This window comes from Corvus hawaiiensis, chromosome 11 (assembly GCF_020740725.1).
Source record: "Corvus hawaiiensis isolate bCorHaw1 chromosome 11, bCorHaw1.pri.cur, whole genome shotgun sequence".
In the NCBI taxonomy this organism is placed as follows: Eukaryota; Metazoa; Chordata; class Aves; order Passeriformes; family Corvidae; genus Corvus; species Corvus hawaiiensis.
The window spans coordinates 14,687,624-14,693,679 of record NC_063223.1 but is presented as its reverse complement, the minus strand read 5'-3'; positions in this window follow the sequence as shown (position 1 = coordinate 14,693,679).

The window sequence follows — 6,056 nt, the reverse complement described above, 5'->3', positions numbered from 1 at the left end:
CTGCTACCAAGCCCCCTGCACCACCCACACTTCGGCCAGTGCTGGCTGTCAACTCACTCCGGGCCCTGCACTTCCCAGGGCAAAGCCCGAGCTCCCTGTCGTGCACCACACACAGGGGCACAGGTAGGTGGAACCTGGGATGATTTATGCCTTTGCTGCTGATGTACTGTTCGGGTTTTTTGAGATAGGCTGTCAGCCACGGCTCAGCAGACAAGAGCTCAGAGGAGACTGAAGCAGGGAGACGATGGCTCTGTGGCCAGCAGGGACTATCTGTACATCTCCCTCCCAATGGCTGCCTTTTGTCACTGTGCTGTCACCATACCCACACTGTCCTCTAGCACACAGGCTGACCCCCAGTCACATTTCACAGGCGCTGCTCTCATCGTTCTCCAAATATCCAGCACAGCCTATCACGCTGTCCTCCCTCCTCCCTGTCCATTCCAGGCAGGCAGAGCAGTCCCTGCTCCCCACAGGATCGCTCAGCACTGGGGAACAAAATTGAGGGAAAGCCCTTTTAAATCAAGTTCATGCCTTGCATCAAGAAAGGTTAGTCTTCCACTCCCCAGATCGTGGATACAGATGTTACACTGATGCCACATTTGATTTCAGCCAAAAAAGCCAAGAGGGTTTAAAACATTCATTCATCTCAAGTGGTAAGCAAAGCTTATTCTTGCTAATCTCAATAATTACTCAATTCCTCCCACATCACGAGAGCAGCCGTACAATGGCAAGGTTTCCTTCCTCCATAGGGCCCTGCTCAGAGCAGGGATCAGAGATTTGCGAGAAATTCCCTCTTTAAAGAAATGTTGCTGGGGTTGCTGAGCTGGATTCAACAGGATTTCTTAGGACTCAAAGCAGGATCGGGGCCCGAACTCTTCTCATTCGAGACCAGCATCTTTGATCCAACAGCATCAGGGCTGTTGGTGTCACTGTAAGACCAGAAACGTACAAAGTCGGAGGGATCAGTAGGACTTAAATCCCTCTCAAACTCCACAAGATCTTTTCAGGCACAGCAATGGGGACAAGGATAAATTATGCATCTCCAGTGTAGCATCAAGTGAACAATTAGCAGAGAAAAGCTGCCCACGAGGGCCTGATGGAATACACCAAGGAGATTTTCTTCTCAGACATGTCTGCTAGAAACAGCCTGAAACATTTCCATTTCTGTTGCCTTTTAATAGCAAGGTCAGCTCCTTTCTTCCTACCCTGACATCCTCCATCAGGGCCTCTTTCTGGGAACTCACAGCAATGCACCAGATGTCACTGAGAGGCAGAAAAACAACCAGGGGCCAAACTGGGGCATTTCACCATGGCCCTGAATGAACCACATGGCATTTGGCTCACTGGGGAGGGGAGCAGAGAGCACCCCCTTGGGGGCACTGCCAGCCCCCCAGGCCCCTGGGGCTGGAAGGAGCCCCTTTCTCCCAGCATGAACAGCCACCCTGCTCCTGGAAAAAGGCAGCAGACCCACATCCTCCAGGCTCCCCCCAGCACTAACTGGCCACTGGAAATAATCTAAATATTTGCAGCCCAAAGGAGACTTGTTTGTTTTTCCCATTTTTGCTGGGTTTGTACAGCACTCGGCATGGTACCCAGCACAGTTCCAGTTCCCAACAGCCCCAGTGGCCGCCAGCACACAAACATCCCCACTTGCTGGAGGACAGGAATGCTCACAGTGAACTCTGCCACAGCCCCTCCATAACACCCACACTGCTAGCACTGGGGCAGCTCAGCCCCTACCTGATATCACAAGAGAGCCAGAGCTGTGAGAAAAGATCAACACCACTACCCCGAGGAGAGGGTGCTAACACCCTAGGCAAAGGAACACCTTCTTTTAGCTGCAGGACACAATTACTCCCAGATTTCTAAAGGCTTTCTCAGGACTGCAGACCTCAGGTGTGCAACCACCATGAACAGCTGCTGACTAGGATGGCAAGGATGAAGAAGGGAAGAAAAGAAACCACAAAACTTAAAAAAGAAACCCACCTGTGTTTGGTGATGCTCTAAACACCTCCTTCAAATATTCAGCTCAGGCCACTCTTTCAGCTTTCTTCTCCTTAGTCCAAACCTCGAGCCTAAAAATACAGCCACCTTAAAAAAAAAAAAAAGAAAAAAAACCAAACCAAAAAAACAAACCACCAAACATCCAAATCCCAGGATCCAAAGTTTAAAAATACATATATCTGTATTAGCCCTAAAAATGTGGCCATCTGCCCTCTCCACAAAGGAGCAGAAGGAAGCAGAGAGCAAAGGAAGGGGAAGGCAAGGTGTGGGTGTGGGTTTTTACGGGCGCACAGGTGCCTCAGGCTAGTGGGTGCCCAGCTGGGGAAGCCACTCTGGCATCCCCCTCCCAGGTGTGCTGCTGGGAGCAGGGCTGCTCCCTGTTTTCTGGAGGTGAGCACAGCTCTGGCCACTGCTGCACAACCTCTACCTGCAAGCAGCTTATTGAAAACACCCTTGGGCACGTGCCAACCTCTGGCAACACCTCTGTGCCCTCACCCAGGCTGGGGGAAGCTGAGGCAGTGGGGGAATGGAGGGTCAGGCTGGGGTTTGGCTTTGCCCACACTGGCTCCTATCTCCCAGACCCATTCCACCTCTCTGCAGCAGGTGCAGATCATCTCCAGGGATACACTGGGATACACCATCCCTGCTAACCCCCTCCACCTGGCTCCCCTGAGCTGCTCCAACAGCATGGCTGGGGCCACTGGGACATCCCTGGGGGGCCTCTTGAGGATGGAGGGATGGGGAAAAGAAGGAAAAAAATATTATTCCATCCTTTTGCCACTCTCGAGCTTCTCCCCATTTCCACATATTTCCAGAGTGTCTGTTTTTCCACATTAAAAGGGGCTGGAATAAATGTCACGTTGCAGCATATATCTGTGAACAAAGCCACAAGTGGGAATGGCCACGTGCACACGTTCTCTCCCCTGATTTCCCAGGTTTTCAGGAGTGACCTTGGAGGAAGAGTGAGCCGTAGTTCTTCATGGCATGGGTGATAACATGTTTGTCACCATTCAGACTGTCTGAAGGCTGCCCAGGTTTTAGTTTATTGCATTTCGAGGTGTCACCAAGACCGGGTTGAATTACGTTGCCAATTCCTCCATAAAAAAAGAAAAGCGACTTTGCTTTCCCGCACCACGCGGAGATCAGGGCTCGCGGGAGCCACTCCGATGTGTACAACGCCTTTTTTGTTCCTGCAAGCGTGCAACAGCTAAAACTTGCAGTGAAACGCTTTGGGAACCTGCGCTACTAAACAAAAATGTTTAATCACCGCCGAAAAAAGCAGAGGCAGACTCTCGTGCGTGCGAGCCCGCAGCGGGGTTTTATATTAATTGTTGCGATTCGGCGCAGAGTCGAGCGGTGCCGTCCCGGGGCGCGACCCCGGGGTACCCCCGTGGCGACCGCCCGGACCCCCGGGCGAGCCGGGCTCCTGCCTCGATCCCCGGCGGTCCGCGGCCGGGGGATGCTGAGCGGGGGCGGCCCCGGCACCCCCGGCACCCCCGGCTCCGCCGCGTCGCACCCGCCGCTGCCAGAAGGTGCCGCCGTCCGCCTGCGAATCGCTCCCAGCCCAATTAGGCGGCCGGTATCGGCTGCAATCACGGCTGCTGATAGAGATAAATGGGGAAGGCACTATCTGCCCAACAATAGTGGGGTTTTTTTTAAAGGGAAAAAAAAAAAAAAAAGGAGGGGGAAAAAAAAAACAATTGAACTTTTCATCAGCTGCTAATCATGATTTTTTTTATTGCTTTGCTTAGCATTTTTCTGGGGAATAAAACCTTAGAGGAGCCCAGTCTTTTGTGGAAAATGAAAGGGCATATAAAAAAATGAATGTACATGGATTCTAAATATTTCAGGTTGTATGACTTTGTGTTTGACCTTAGCAGAAGATGAACTAATCCTGCAATATAATAGACTTTCATAGAGATATGGAAAATGGCTGCTTTTTTATCTCAGTTGCCATGGGAACCATCAGAGAAAAGGCCTAGCTGAGATGCAATAGAAGGTTATTAAATGTGTGCTTGTGTATATTGGAAAAATACAGCTTTTTGTCATCTTGTGTCACTCATAGGTCTTTAATACGTAATGTTTAGGTTATTAATAAACTAACACAGGTCCATTTTTTACAGAGAACAACTGTGAATACAGCCATAAAAAAATTAGTACAAGTTGAACATTTGCAAAACTCCCAAGTGTGGGCAGGGGCTGCTGCTTGTCTGCCACTTCCCATGAAAGTTTCTCTCTCTTTCCAGGCAGAGATGAGATGAGCTTTGCTGGACAGGCAGAGGGGATCAGGAGACTGTGGGTGTCCTGTCCCCAACCCAGACCCTTGCTGTTGCCCTGGGGACTGGGGGTCCAGGGCAGTGCTAGTGATATGTGATGTGCTGCAGTGGTGCAGAATAAAATGTTTTGTTGTCTAGTACCTGGGCACAGGCTCAGGTGCTGCCAGAGAAAAAGGGTTGGGTGAGAGACGAAGGTACATCTGTCCCTGGCTCTGGGTTGGGGGATCTCCTGTTCTGGAGCTGGAGGCTGCACAGCCAGATCAGGAGGCATTTACTGTTATATAGATAGGTTTTGGGAGGGAAAAGAAAGGGGGAAAAAAAAACAAGAGCGAGAGAATAAGAAACAAGAAATAAAGAGAGAAGTAGAGAAAGAGAGGAGAGAAAGAAAGGAAGGAAAACCTGATACTGCCCTGAGCTGGAAGGGACAGACTTCACACTAACTCAAGGAGCAAAGAACTTCCTTTCTGTAAGGCTTGTTTTTGTCCCCCAGGATCACCAATTGCTTCCCAAATTTGGGCTGCCCCAGGTGCCCTGTTCTGCCTGTGGCTGGGGTGTGGAGGAATCACCCAGACCCGACCGTGAGGGCTGAAAGCCAGCCCAGCCCATGGAGGACCCAAGGGACTGGCAGGACTCCATGGCCAGGGTTTGGGGGGAACAAGCTGGGGGGAGCACTGGGAATTTTTATTAGACTGACCCAGCTGGACCCTGAGACTGCTGAGGGCTGGGGCAGGAGTGGGACACAGCTGAGCCTGGAGGTGGCTGTCTGGATGGGGACAGAGGTGCTGCCACGTACACGGGGCTCATCACTCCTGAAGCAGTGACTGCCCATGGATGCGGGTGAAGGTGGCTGAGGGTGCAGGAGTGAGTGTGAGTGTGAGTGAGCAGGTGCCTGAGTGCCCGGGATGATGTTCACAACTCTTCTCCCTTCCCTGCACATCCACCAGTACCTCAGCAGAGCAACCCCAAATTTCCAAGCATGCTGTGTGGCAGCACCCTGCACGGTGAGCTGTTGTCCCACCCTGCTCCCCTGGATCGGGGATGGGCAGGGGACCCTCTTGTCACTCCACGGAATCCACAGCAAAGACCCGCGTGTGCGAAGAGCCCCGGGGGTGTCCCAGGCGCGGCCGGGGGCACCCCTCGTGCACAGCAGCCCCGCATCCATGCATACTAAGTAAAGCAAGGAATACATAGATTTTGCCTATCTGCCGATCAAACGCGGAGATCTGCTCTGGTAAATGATGCATTAGATGCGGTGGCTGTATTTGTTGTGTGAGTTTTGAAAGGGTTCCGATAATCTGGAAGCGAGAGATAAGGAACACCATTTATTCAGCAGCACTTTGGAACCAATTTTCAACCCTGTTCAACCCCATTCTCCAGCAGCCTCCAGGAGCCCAGGAGATAAGGATTGGGCTATTCATTATCTTCACAAGGAACAAAGATTAGCTAGCAGAGATGAAAAATTACCCCTGGATAGTAATAATAAGGAAGCGAACCTGGAGAGCTGCTGAGCCTATATTCTCCTTGCTGCTGGTGCTGCTTCTTCTCTTTTTAAATTTTCTCCCTCTTTTTTTGTTGAATCAATATTGAAAAGGTTGGGGGTTTTTTTGGTTTTTTTTTTTGTTTTTTTTTTTTTTTTTTTTTTTTTTTTTTTGTGAGGGAGGAAAGCTTTCCCCACTGTCTATCATATTTTTCAATATGCAGAATATGGTTGTTACCGTGGAAGAGAGCAGAGCACGGTTCCCCCTTCCTCCCAGACTTTCAGATGACATCTTTAGT